This window comes from Musca autumnalis, unplaced genomic scaffold (genome assembly GCF_047663935.1).
Source record: "Musca autumnalis isolate F117 unplaced genomic scaffold, ASM4766393v1 scaffold_4, whole genome shotgun sequence".
Lineage (NCBI taxonomy): Eukaryota > Metazoa > Arthropoda > Insecta > Diptera > Muscidae > Musca > Musca autumnalis.
Window position 1 is genome coordinate 107,402,610 of NW_027411977.1, and position 15,582 is coordinate 107,418,191.

The 15,582-nt window shown below is 35.1% G+C and overlaps 2 protein-coding genes across 2 annotated transcripts in view; one reads left to right on the forward strand and one right to left on the reverse strand.

Annotated features, from left to right (window-relative positions):
* Positions 1-15,582, reverse strand: part of LOC141403931 (motile sperm domain-containing protein 2-like) — an 86,570-nt gene that overhangs the window by 60,471 nt on the left and 10,517 nt on the right. The window lies entirely within an intron of this gene.
* Positions 1-15,582, forward strand: part of PXo (P[[i]]-sensitive XPR1 orthologue) — a 167,934-nt gene that overhangs the window by 630 nt on the left and 151,722 nt on the right. The window lies entirely within an intron of this gene.

Genomic DNA, 15,582 nt, shown 5'->3' on the forward strand with positions numbered 1-15,582 from the left:
GTATAACTTCAGTATTCCATTTTTTTGTATTTATTCGTGTTTGTTTTATGACTTGTGAACAGAAAAAAACTTTTTGACCTGACTATATAGGTATTACAGCACTATAAAAGTCGGCGATATCATGTCCCTTTGAGTTAAATTTGAATTACAATTTTCTACTTTATTGTCGTCGAAGAAACATTCTTCCAGACCAATTTTCGAACATTAATGATACATGTGGTCCATTATGGTGGATTTGTGACATTGATAATACTTAAATTTGTACTGCAAGGATAGTTAAAAAATGAAACGTGAACTAAAATACCAACTATTTTCAATTACTTTTCTAATTTGTCGATCCTAATAATATGGCTACACTTTGTATTTGCTTTCAGACAATTTTCGAAGCTTATAAGAGATCTTACGAAATCAAAAAGTCATTTAAAGCAAGTTTATAAAACGTTTTTGTTTGAATATTTCTTGATTTTATCTGAAAGTTCTTGGTAACTTTTCCATGTTGAGAATTGAACCCACGTTCCTAATAAAGCGGGTCAAATTTGTTGTAGGATTTATCAGAATGTTCCATTTTACTAAACTGAACCAAAAAATTGCGCAATATTTGCATGGGTAGTACAATTTTTCAATTTTATTTGATTCAAACCTATTCTGATGATCGCAAAAATTGGATAATTTTTTGTACATTTTTTATTATAATTGGGATATTTTTCGAAAATATGGCAACACCGTCAAGTTTTTTCTTGGGAATGTTGGCATAGGATAGGACTCTCAAAAACTAAATAGTATGGATCTGTAATACGAACACATCAGAAGATACCTTATCATATAAAAAGAAAAATATTCAAACCTATTCAGATGACCGCTAGTGTATATATATATATATATATATGGTAACATGGGGCGCCTTTGCCACGTTTTTGTTCAAAATGTTCTCATATCGACACCGTTAAAGTTTTTTCAAATATTATTTTTGGTAAAAATATTAGCATATCTTGACTATATGTTCTGATATATGAATGGTTATAATTTTGTTTTTAAAATATTATTTTTGAGAATTTACAAAATGTCTAAAAAATGGCGAAGCCACCCCACCCATGGGGCAGCTTCGCCATCGATATGGGACATTCAACAACGGGCTCTAAAACTGCAAATACCATACTTCTTCCTTAAGTATCAACATTATGCGAAAAAGGAACATGTTTTCTATTGAATAATCAAAAATTGAAGTAGGTACCTTGAATTTAGGTACAAAAATCACAATATTAATAAAACAAGATACGTTTAGGATAATACTTGATTTTAACTTCACATTATATGTGGTATATCTATGGCATAAAGAATTTAATTTAAACATTCAAAATTATTAACATTAATCCACCACACACCTGTCATTGCGTAGGCGCCCCACCCCTTACACATTTCATAATATTACTATATTGACATTTGTAATTGATTTTTTCATGCGAATTATTTGGATTTATAATCTTCAGTTGTTGTCTTTTAACGGCATAAAATATGTTTTTGATATCGCAAAAGGTAAAAAAGGTATCACATAACCAACCTACCATAATTATTTTCCCAATACCCTGAAAACACAAAACCGCGTGCGTCCGCTATCATACCTATGACACAACTGCCAACTTTTTGGAGATGGTAGACCTACGTTAAACTCACAATTTTTCCTTTAACGGATTTTTTCTATCATTTGTAGTTTGCGAGAAAATCCGCGATGGCGTAGGCGCCCCAGTGGCGAAAGCGCCCCATGTTACCATATATGTATATATATATCCTATTCCACAACTTTTGAGTCCTCGAAGAAGTAGTACGATGAAGCTTATTACGTTCTTTTAGTAGTCGTAGTAGTAGCGTATTTGTATTGTAATGATTCGGTATGTATTATTATGCCTGTCCATGTACTCGATAATCTTTATATATAAAAATCAAATATCGTTTGTTGGTAATGCCATCAGTTGAGAACGGCTGGTCCTATTTTGAAAATTCTTTTTTTTTTGAAATCTTCGCATAACCCAACTTAAAAATGGTATTCACATAAGAAGCATGGCATTCTTGTTTAAGTCATATCTGGTAAATGACTAAATACAAATTTCGACCTAATTCAAATGTGATTCTGAAATCTTTTTATTAAGTCGAACTTAGCCTTTAGTCTTTTATCAGATATGACTTCAGCAAGAATGCCATGCTTCTTATGTGTCGAGGCCTTTAGGTTTTTATGCAAAGAAAATTTGACCACGTCCACTTTTTTAATTTTCAATTTTAATCTTTTCTACAAAAAACTACTGAACTAATTTTCCTGAAATTGTCGGGGAATGTAAAGGGATGTTCCCCCGTGAAAATAGGCTACATATTTTGTTGAATTTCGGAAGGGGCGGGGTACTTTCCCTATACCACATTTCTTTAAAAATGCTATAAATTTTTATAAATAAAAATCAAATGTGATTGGTTGGTAATGACATCAGTTGAGAATTTGAGAAAATTTGACCACCACACAGTGGATCCACTTGTATGGAGAAAGTGGCCAAAATATTTAGAGTGTAAAAATCAAGCCAATGCGCCGATTACAGCTTTGTGCTGCTGCGAAGAGTGTTTTAAGAAACCATGAGCGTGACATTCAACCCCCTTAGAATTGTTTAACGCTGTTAATACAAATTGAGACTAATAAAGGTCCCGATTATCTTATGATGCAAAAATAGGCTTGGGGAAACAAAACAATCCCCAATACAACATAAAATCCAACGAATTTAGCGGATTAAAAAAATCAATATTTTTGTCTGAAAATTCGTAAAATTTTAAATATATATCTTATAGCGTTCTTCCTGGAAGGCACATACCGCCAACGTAAGACTAATTTGGAAGAAGATTTCTTCATCTTGCCACTGATGCCAATTATGTTAATGTACGTGGTCAGATAACAGAGTTATACGCTAATATATCCATAGAAACAATATTCTAGGGCAGTCTTATTCTGCGACCCACCATTTATAGTCTGGCACTAGATGGCAGCTGATTTTAATACTGAATAATCTTAAACCTATGACCTACTTTGGAAAATTATTCCCGAAGTGGGCACTGGTGGGCATCATGACTAAAACCTTAGGTCAATTTTCAGTATATGATTTAATTGGCATTACAAAATACACTAAGAAAATGTGCAGCTAACTAGAATTCCGCAACACGCTAAAACACTATTTTTTAATGAAAACTAAGCTATTACCTCCTCCTTCAAAACCCACTATAATATTTTGCTATACCTATTAGTTTCGCGATATTTTGAATATTTTTAATTACACTTAAAATATAGGTTGTACTCACAACAAAAAATATTAGTAAAATATTCCGACTTTTGAAGCTATTCTTAAAAAGATCGCTTTAGAATGAAACAAAAACTAATATATTTTTAAAAAGGTCCATGCCATAGCTGTCAGAGTTACCAGATGTTGTACCAACATTTTGACATTAATTTGTTTATTTTTGGCCAATGGGTGGATCCACTGTGCACCCCTACTTTTTTTCAATTTTCAATTTAAATTTTTTCTGCAAAAACTACTGAACCGATTTTCCTGAAATTCTCAGGGAATGTGCAAGGATGGCCCCCGTTGAATATAGGCTTCAAATTTAGTTTCGGAGGGGACGGGGTAATTCCCCTATACCCCATTTTTTTAAAAAAATATATATTTACAATAATTACGAATCTATCCCTTTGGAAATTAATTTGCGAGACAATTGTGGGTGTGTCTTCGACCTTGCCTACTTTTTGAAGACCCAAAGACTTGACCACGCCCACTTTTTAAAATATGTTACATCTACAAAACTACTGAACCGATTTTTCTGAAATTTTCAGGGAATGTACAGGGATGGCCCCCGGTGAAAATAGGATACACATTTTCTTACGTTTCGAATGGGGCGGGGACTTCCCTTATCAGTTTTCAATAAAATTTTTTTCTGCAAAAACAACTGAACCCTGGGAATGTACAGGGATGGCCCCCGAAAACAGGCTACGTATTTTATTGAATTCCAGAGGGGGCGGGGTACCACCACTACCTAGGTACTTCACGCCTGTTTTTATACCATCCACCATAATATGGAGGGTATAATTAAATTTGTCATTCCGTTTGTAGAACATCGAAATATTCATCGGAGACCCTATAAAGTATATACATATATTCCTGATTAGGGTAAAATTCTAAGTCGATATAACCATGTCCGTCCGTCTGTTGAAATCAAGATACAGCTCGCAAATTTTAAGATAGAGGTTTGAAATTTGGTATAGAAGTTTCAATTGTGGTCTCAATATTACTCCGAAATGGCTGAAATTTGGTATTTAGTCTTCGTTGGGGGTACGAAACTTTCCCCCAAAAATTTGTCGGTAGAGGTCCACGCCTTCGTATAGCCCCCATAGAACGGTACCTCCCGATTTTCGGTATTTTGGAAGTTATGGCCACAATAATCCATTGAAATGTCTGAAATTTGGTATTTAGTCTTCGTTAGGGGTATTCAACTTTCTCCTCTAAATTTGTCGGTATACGTCCACGCCTCCATAAAGCTTCCTTAGAACGGTACCTCCCGATATTAGGTCTTTTGAAGGTTGTGGCCTCAATATTCATCCAAAGTGGCTGAAATTTCGCATTTAGACTTCGTTCGGGTAACAAAACTTTCCCACCGAAATTTGTTGGTACAGGCCCACGCCTTAATACAGCCCCCATAGAACGGTACCACCCGATTTTTGGTATTTTGAAGGTTTTAGCTTTGTCACCACACCGAAATGGCTGAAATTTGGTACTTAGCCTTTGCTGGGAATATACAATTTTCCCCCAGAATTTTGTTGGTATGGGTCCACGGCTTCATTTAGCTCCAAAAAACGGTTCCTCCCGATTTCCGGTATTTTGAAGGTTGTGGCCTCAATATTTCTCCGATATTGCTGAAATTTGGTATTTAGTCCTCATTTGAGTTATAAAACTTTCCATATGAAATTTGACGGCATAGGTCCACGCCTTTATATAGCCCCCATAGAACGGTACCTCCCGAATTTCCTTTTTTTGAGGGTTGTGGCCACAACAACAAACAGAAATTGCTGATATTTGGTATTTGCTCTACGTTGGAAGTAAAACCCTTTCCCACTGAATTTCGTCGGTATAGGTCCACGTTTCGATATAGCCCCCATAGAACGGTACCTCCCGATTTCCATAATTGAGAAGGATATGACGTTAATTCAAGCCGTTCTTACTTGTTTTTAAATACGTTATATCTCCGATTTCCATCAAATTTACAGCAAAAGCTCAATGTTTGCCGTTGTTATGTATATTTTATGAATTTCGGAGGATATGGGGTACCTTCCCCACGCCTTTCTTTTAAAAGCTATATCTATAAGCCAAATTTACGTTTATATCGGTTTCGGCATACATTTTGGGATGCAATGGGGTTGTGTGTACTCCAGGTACATATTTTAAGGCAAAATTTCGGACCACGCCCACTGTTTTCAATACATCATTTTTCAAAACTACTGAATCTAATTTTCCATGCTCCAAAATGCTATTTGTAGACGAATTTCGGGGCCTATTGTTTTATAATCGCTATATTTGCTAAACTTATGGCCGCATCGGCTTGAAAATTAATTTTCGAGACAACGATGGTTGCGCCCCCCGATCAACAAAAACGATCGGAAAACGATATAAAAACGATAATAAACCCTAAACAGTATCAATGGGCGAAAAAATCCGATAAAGTTTGTAAGAGAAAACTAATGTTACAAACAAAGTCAGTTGATAAAATTAAAATTTGCCTCGGTTTGACAATGGGCCGAAGAAGTAAGGTAGAAAAATACCTATTTCTGAATTGGCAAGCATAAAGTTCATAAATAGTAGTCATTAAAACTCATTACGACGGGCCGGCAACGAGGATCGGGGTCTGCTAATACTTCGAATAAAAATTGACAATGGAATTGACAGTTGGATTCTAGAAGATTTTGTATGGGTATGTGGCGACTATTCCGCTTTATCAACGTAGTACGGTCAATTCTGAGTGGTACACTACAATTTGTTTGCCTGAAGTCTTCGCAGAAATTCGAAAATCGAACAAGAAAAGACGAATCATTGTGCACCATGACATGTGAGTTCTCACACATCGATTCAAACCAGTGTTTCTTTGACAGGACACCCAATAACTTCTTTTTCCCACAAATCAAGGAAAAAGGCGTGGTTAACGATTTTTGTCGCCAAAAGGTGCTGTTGAAGAGTTTAAAACCATATTTTGGGTGTGTCTCAATCGGTGTGGAAAAACTTTTTCGAAAATAGGTTTGAGCGCTTGCAAAAGTGTATAAATCATGCTGGAGAACTCTTTAGGAAACAATAAAACTCTTAGTGATGATAAAAATTCACGTTTTCATTATTAGGCCATACGCTTTTCGAGTAGTCCTATATATGACTGTTGTATTGTTATAAGGTTGCGATTATCTTTAGCCATATTTTAATATATTTCAAAGTGGTACGTAAGTGGTATAATGTACTGTTTTTATTCGAACACTGGTATTAAATGCCAAATTAACATACAGCGAAACTATGATGCTCAAATTATTAGCAAGTCTCTATTCACAAGGAATACCTTAAAAAGTAGAGTAAACGTTTTTCCATTTTAGTATATAAGTTATGTACATAATATTTAATGTATCTAGGTCAAGGTTAAATCTGTGGTTTACAACATTTGAAAAAGAAAACATCGTTAATTCAAAATTCAGGAGAAAAAAATAATATTTAGTTATGAAGAATTAAAATCTAAACAGAATAAGATTATACCTATGTGGGTGTGTTTTTGAATGTCTAATTTTCGACATTATTTGTTAAGAAAAGCTTTTAAAAATTATAAAGGTTACCTTGTATAAATAACTCAAAACTAAATTAAGTGTATTTAAATTGTTTTGTGAATACCATAGTATCATATCAATAGTTACGAGGGCAACTAGACAAGTTCCTGGCTTAGACAATACTACAAAGTGTTGGAAAGTTTGACATTTTTGGCATAAACGTACTCAGTTCGTTTTGATGTACGACCATGTGTTGCGTAGTTTACAGTGCCTTGAAAAAATCAATTTGCCAAAAGTATGAAATTTTCTTCTAAACAATTTCGTCCCATCATTTTTCACAACTTTAGACGTGGGTTACCACAGCGGATGTGCAACGATGAATTAAATCTTTGTATGGCGTGAAATACCATCCTGTAGCACTCTGAAAAACTGGTTTCCCGTACACAAATTTGTAATCGCACAAAAGAACACCTTTGTCGATTGGCGAAAAGAAATTTTGAAACAAGTAAGAACGTCGATAAGTTCAGCCGAGCCGAACTTGTTATACACTCCACCATGAGTTGTATTGAAGTAATATGGAACAATTAGTTTCAGTAGGTACCGTTCTATGGAGGCTATATCAAAACTTCGATCTGTATAGACAAATTTCTGGCGGAAAGTTTTTAGACTCAAAAAAAAAAAAAAACAAGTAAAAAAGCATTAAGTTCGGCCGGGCCGAACTTTTCATACCCTCCACCATAAAATATTCATTCCTGTCCCCAACTTTAAGTGAGTACGTTAAAATGTCAGATAATGTACATAAAATCCTTCATTCGGGAGGCCCTTTTTTATGGTGCCTATATCTAACTGTTGACAATTTTTGGTGGGCTAGAAATTGGGAGGTACTGTTATATAGGGGATATAATAAAACATGGGCCTATGTTGACAGTTTTTGATGGGAGCCTTTAATGCAAATAACTCCTAATCCGTTAAAAAATTTAGCTAGAATCCTCAAAATATCGAAAATCGGTACATAACGTGGGAAATTCAAATGTCATTAACATCTAGTTCGGAGGTTTCTGGGCTATACGAAAATATGAACTTAAATGAACAATTTTTGTTGCAGAATTTTTGTTGACTTTTAAATTTCAAATTACAGAAAGTTCGTCCAAAAAATAAAGCTAAGGTACGGAAAATCGGGAGGTTTGTTTTGGGGATATACAAAAACATGGACCTACGTTCGGTTAAACATTTTAAGTAAAATCCTCAAAGTACCGAAAATAGGGAAGTATCGTTATATTGGGGCTATGTTGAAAATTGTTGATGCAGATGTGTGGTGACCACTACAACCTTCAAATGTCAAATTACAGTTAGTTCTGTTAAAAATTGTAGCTAAAATTGCCAAATTACTGAAAATTGGGAGGTACCGTTACATGGGAGCTATATCCGAACATGGACCTATGTTGACAATTTTTGATGGAGAGGTGTTGTGACCACTAAGAACTTCAAATGTCAAATTACTGCTTGTTCGGTTTAATATTGTAGCTAAAATCATCAAATTACTGAAAATCGGGAGGTACCGTTATATGGGGGCTTTCTTGACAATTTTTGTAGAGAGGTGTGGTGACCACTAAGAATTTCAAATGTCAAATGTTCAAATTACAGATAATTCGGTTAAAACTTGTTAGTAAAATTCTCAAAATACCTGACGGTAACGTTATATGGGGGCTATTCCAAAACATGCACCTATGCCCACTAGTTATATAAGTTTATTGACATTTAAGAACCCTAAATGTCAATTGATAGCTAAATCGGTCTGAAAATGTAGATAAAAACGTCAAAATGCCGTAAATCGGGGGTACAGTTATAGTGGGGCTATACCAAAACTTGGACCTAGGTCCACAACTTTTGTTATATAAGTTTAGTTACACTTAAGAACCCTAAATGTCAAATTATAGCTATATCGGTCTGAAAATGTAACTAAAAACGTCAAAATACCGTAAATCGGGGGGTACCGTTATATGCGGGCTATACCAAAACGTGGACCTATGTCCACAAGTTTTGTCACATAAGTTTATTGACATTTAAGAACTTCAAATGTCAAATTATAGCTAAATCGGTCTGAAAATGTAGCTAAACCCGTCAAAATACCGTAAATCGTGGGGTACCGTTATATGGGGGCTATACCAATACGTGGACCTATGTCCACAACTTTTGTTATATAATTTTATTGACTTTTAAAAACCCTAAATGTAAAATTATAGCTAAATCGGTCTGAAAATGTAGCTAAACCCGTCAGAATACCGTAAATCGGGGGGTACCGTTATATGGGGGCTATACCAATACGTGGACCTATGTCCACAACTTTTGTTATATAAGTTTATTGACTTTTAAGAACCCCAAATGTCAAATTATAGCTACATCGGTCTGAAAATGTAGCTAAAAACGTCAAAATACCGCAAATCGGGGGGTACCGTTATATGGGGGCTATACCAAAACGTGGACCTATGTCCACAACTTTTGTTACATAAGTTTATTGATACTAAAGAACCCCAAATGTCAAATTATAGCTTCATCGGTCTGAAAATGTAGCTAAAAACGTCAAAATACCGCAAATCGGGGGTACCGTTATATGGGGGCTATACCAAAACGTGGACCTATGTCCACAACTTCTAATTTATAAGTTTATTAACACTTAAGAACCCTAAATGTCAAATTATAGCTACATCGGTCTGATAATGTAGCTAAAAACGTCAAAATACCGTATATCGGGGGGTACCGTTATATGGGGGCTATACCAAAACGTGAACCTATGTCCACAACTTTCGTTATATAAGTTTATTGATACTAAAGAACCCCAAATGTCAAATTATAGCTACATCGGTCTGAAAATGTAGCTAAAAACGTCAAAATACCGCAAATCGGGGGGTACCGTTATATGGGGGCTATACCAAAACGTGGACCTATGCCCACAACTTCTAATTTATAAGTTTATTAACACTTAAGAACCCTAAATGTCAAATTATAGCTACATCGGTCTGATAATGTAGCTAAAAACGTCAAAATACCGTATATCGGGGGGTACCGTTATATGGGGGCTATACCAAAACGTGGACCTATGTCCACAACTTTTGTTATATAAGTTTATTGATACTAAAGAACCCCAAATGTCAAATTAGAGCTACATCGGTCTGAAAATGTAGCTAAAAACGTCAAAATACCGCAAATCGGGGGGTACCGTTATATGGGGGCTATACCAAAACGTGGACCTATGTCCACAACTTCTAATTTATAAGTTTATTAACACTTAAGAACCCTAAATGTCAAATTATAGCTACATCGGTCTGATAATGTAGCTAAAAACGTCAAAATACCGTATATCGGGGGGTACCGTTATATGGGGGCTATACCAAAACGTGGACCTATGTCCACAACTTTTGATATATAAGTTTATTGATACTTAAAAACCCAAAATTTCAAATTATAGCTAAATCGGTCTAAAAATGTAGCGAAAAACGTCAAAATACCGCAAATCGGGGGGTACCGTTATATGGGAGCTATACCAAAACGTGGACCTATGCCCACAAGTTTTGTTATATATGTTTGTTGACACTTAAGAACCCTAAATGTCAAATTATAGCCAAATCGGTCTGAAAATGTAGCTAAAAACGTCAAAATATCGTAAATCGGGGGGTACCGTTATATGGGGGCTATACCAAAACGTGGACCGATATAGCCCATCATCGAACTTGACCTGCCTGCAAACAAAAGACGCATTTTCCCAAAATTTCAGCGTTCTATCTCTATTTTTGTGGATGCTAGAGTGATTACCACAGACGGACGGACGGACGGACGGACGGACGGACGTGCTCAGATCGACTTAGAATTTTACCCTGATCAAGAATATATATACTTTATAGGGTCGCAAATGAGTATTTCAATGCGTTACAAACGGAAAAACAAACTTAATATACCCTCCATACTATGGTGGAGGGTATAAAAAATGTAGAGTTACGCTTCTATGGGGGATATACCTATACTGATAATTCTCTTCTGGAATAATTTATAACCACATCGAAGACTAAATAAAAAAACTTCAGTCATTTCGGTGGGATATTGACGTCACAACCTTCAGGATAACGAAAATAGGAAGGTACCGTTCTATGGGGGCTATATCGAAACGTGGGCCTATACCTAAACATTTCAGGTGGAAAGTTGTGCCCAACGAAGACTAAAACCAAATTTTTGTCATTTCGGTGGAATATTGAGGCAAAAACCTTAAAAATATCGAAAACTAGCAGACCCCGGTCCGCGTTGCTGGCCCGTCGTAATGAGTTTTACTGACAGCTTTTTATCGACTTTATGCTTGGCAATTCAAAAATAGGTATTTTCTACCTCACTTCTTCGGTCCACTGTAAAACCGAGAAGGATTTTAAATTTATCAACAGATTTTGTCTGTAAACTTTCTTTTCTCTTGCGGACTTTGACGGATTTTTTCGCCAATTTGTGAATTTTAGGTATTATTATCGTCCATGTCCCTGTCTTTATCCTAAAGCGATCTAATTATAAAAGTAAAAAAAATGGTTAAATCGAATTCTCCCGCTTATTAAGACATATATGTTTTAGCTTCTCATGGCTGATGGACCGTTGAACCTCACCATTTAAGTACATTTGTAAATATATAGTTTTTCTTGATCGGGGGCGCAACCACCGTTGTCTCGAAAACTAATTTGCAACCTGATGCACTCATAAGTTTAGTTTAAGTTTAGCAAATATAGCGATTATAAAATAATAGGCCCCGAAATTCGTCTACAAATATATAGCATTTTGGAAAATGGGACATTCCTAAACATTTTCTGAAAATTAAGTTCAGTAGTTTTGGAAAAATAATGTTTTGGAAAGAGCGGGCGTGGTTATCAGTTTTCAAGATATAACATATTAAAAAAGTAGGCCTGGTTCGGTATTTTGGCTCCAAATATATACCTAGGGTGCACACAACTTCGTTGCCTAACAAAATGTATGCTGAAAGCGATAATCATAAGTTTGGCTTATACATATAGCGTTTAACAGAAAGGCATGGGAAAGGTACCCCACCTCTTCCGAAATCCATAAAATGTACATAGCAACGGCAAACATTGAGCTTTTGCTGCAAATTTTATGGAAATCCCTTTAGTAGTATTGTAGTTATGACATATTAAAATAAAAACAGACGTGGTCGGGCCTATAGGCCCTATAGAAGTACCTGGATTGTAGATTAATCCGTAAATTTGTAATCCGATACATGCATAATTTTTGCAAATATAACGTTTTTTTTTAAAATATCGCATAGGGGAGGTACTCCGCCCCTCTGGAATTCAATAAAATATATAACCTGTTTTCGGGGTCGTTGTAAACTTTTCTTTCCAAAAAACCTAAGTTGGGTTATGACGGCATTTGATTTTTATCCATAAAGGTAAAGCTTTTTTTTAAATATTCCCCCTTCAAAATTCAAGAAAATATGCCCGTACATTCCCTTACATTTTCAGGAAAATCGGTTCAGAAGTTTTGTAGATGTAACATATTTTAAAAAGTGGGTGTGGTCGAGACTTTGGATCCTAAAAAAGTGGGTAAGGTCGGAGACACAACCACAATTGTCTTGCAAATTAACCTCAAAATAGATAAATTCGTAATTATTGTAAATATAACATTTTTAAACAAGTAAGAAAAGTCTATAGTCGGACGGAGCCGACCATGGGATACCCTATACCACTATCCCTGGACAATCGCTCTCCACGGAACTTCTTTTCAATGATTGTGAACATTTAATTATCAAATATCAGAGATGTAATGTATAATACTTATGACCAAAACCCAAAAGGTATCTAGCATGACAAAGACACTTTTGTAGCAGGAAAGGAAAATTTAGTTCAGACAAACTTAAATGTAATGAAACCCACTTATGTAGTACTACTACTTCCGTTGTTTAACCGCTACGTTATTGAAATTTTTACCAATTTCACACAAAAGTTTCAGTCCATTTAACCCGCTAAGTATAAGATCTTCACGTTGCACATAGGTAGATATTGAGTAATTAGGCGGCCAAAAGTCCAAAATTCTAAATACTAGTTAGGCGCAAAATATTGAATTCTAGGTATAGTAAACACTTCCGCGTCACCGCTTCCGTGCAGTTAGACGCAATTTGATCGTTGACTTGATACGTATTTCTATTTGGGCGCCCAAATTATATCAAATTTCGCAATACGCATATATTTTTATTTTAAGTTGTCCCAGCAAAATGTTCGATGCCAAAGATGACATTCAATCATGGGTGCAAGTGATCTAGCATGTCATCTTTTTAGCATCTTCATCGATGAATTTTATATGAGCGTGGACCCCAAAAGATGACGTTCTTTTCTGGATCCTAAGCATGTCATTTTAACCAATGCGTTGACATGTCATTTCCACCAATGCTTTGGCATGTCATTTCCACCAATGATTTGACATGTCATTTTCACCAATGCTTTGACACGCCATTTTCACCCATGCTTTGACATGTCATTTTAACCAATGCTTTGGCATGTCATTTTCACCAACCCCTTGGCATGAAATTTTCATGTCTTGTTTGGAAAATGGAAATGCTGTATTGAAATATGGTTTTCATGAAAAACAAAACTCTTTATTAATTCAAACGAATTCATGAAATAACTACAATTAATTTATCAGTTTAGTTTTTCAAAAGTTTACATCCAAAATTGCAATGTAATCACCACCGCTGCAACGCAAAAGATTACTTCCTCCGTTCTCCGCAACTTATATTCTTTCATCTTACAAAAGGTTTTTTCAATTATCTTCCCATCACCAGTTCAGATTTCGACATGGACTCCAAATGCACTCCTTTAAGTATTTTTATTTCGTAAATTATTTTTATTTTATAATTTTGTTATTTTATAACAACATTTTGGTAATTTATACTCTTTTGTTTAGTGACGGAAATATGTAGGGATTTACAACCCGGCTTGCTTTAGGGATCTCTAAGAACAAAATGTAACGAACGGGGAGGAGAGACTTTTTATGGAAAATACCATTTATGCTTAATTAATTTATTTTTAATTGTTTCTTTCCAAAAGTAGTTTCTTCTTTATTTTCAGATTCTTGTTCCTTTTCGTTTCGTACAGTTTTTTTTTTTTAAATTCCAAGAAGCGACATTTGATTGATTTCATTCTATGTCAGATTTAGAACAGACAAGGGAACTTTTAAAATAGCAATGTGTGCAGTCCGATTCTATTTTTAGCTCGATGGTTGGGACTTCATATAATACCAATTGTTTAGAAGTTTTAGTTGTTTGATATGCAGGAAATGTAAGACAACATCACGACGACAGTTCTAACAACTTTGGTCTGTTCCAGTAACTGCAAGAATCTACTTATTTTTACTACGATAACAACTTTTCCTTTATGTTATCGGAAAAAATAGTAAAAATTAGTAGATTTTTGCAGTACTGGAACATACCAAAATGAAAATAAACAGGTGTGTAAATAAAAACACAAACATCATCTCTATTGGATCGATGGAATGGGTACAAATGCTGATGAAAAGATCGGATCTTTCACGACTTCCTTTGCATTGGTTCAAATCCTAATGAAAAGATCGGATCTTTCACGACTTCCTTTGAACCAATGCAAAAGATGACATGAAATCACGTCATCGCAAAGAACCCCTTCCGTCAAATTTTGCTGGGGTGTAGTGAAGTGAAAGTGATAGTAAGCTCAAGTAAGCTTCTATTAAATAAATAATAGTTTTATCTTTTATTTTTAACTTTCGTTATATTTTTCGGTAGTTGAACATAACCTCTTTTTCACAGAAAAAAAAAATTATTTTTTTTAATTTCAAAAGCAATTTTGTTATGGATCAGGATTCGTCCGGGTCATATTTTTTTGTTTATTAAATACGTTAGACATTCAGCTTTTCTATAAAAAAACAATAGCCGCCGAATCCCGCCTATTCCTTAAATACAGCAGTTCAAAGTTAGTTAAAAATTTAAAAAAAAACATTTTTTTTATTTCATTTTTTTTACTATGGAGATACCTAGTTCTTCGGGGGTGAAACTAGTGACCCGTAAATGTCTGTTTGAGCAAATGCAACTACAAAATTTACCAAGTTTGGATGAGAAATTGGAGTTTTTAGAAAACCACTTGCTATTGTCTTGCGGAGATACTGTGAAAAGAAAAAAGAACCTTAAGCATACATTTTCCTACATCAAACACGAATTTAAACGGAGATGGCTAAAAGCTCATAAATTTGAAGAAGTTTTTATGAAAAACAACCAGAAGTGGCTGGAAGGCACTTTTGAAATACCAGTGCATTCGCTTAATCAACCAGGTCGTCCGAGTAAATCATTTTCGGATTCGAGTGAACGAAGCAAGAGAAGAAAAACTGAGGAAATTCGATCAAATGTTGATGGTGAAATGATTATACATGCCGCACAAGTCGTATTGCAAACGAATGGAAAAAGAACTGCCTCAAAATTGCTCAAAGAAATAGAAAAATCACCAACAAAGGCTAGTAAATATAGAAAAGCTTATTCCAAGACCAATGAAACAATTGCTCCTTTGACCCCGTTCCAAGCACTCAAAATGTTCGTAGAAGCTGATCTAACAAGACGACAATATGAAATAATAAGGGCAACTAACCCAAAGCATTACCCTTGTTACGACCTTTTGTTGAAAGCAAAACAAGAATGCTACCCACCAAAGACGGCATAGCGAGTAACAGCTACCTGCGCAGAAATTAATTTACAATGCCTAATGGATCAT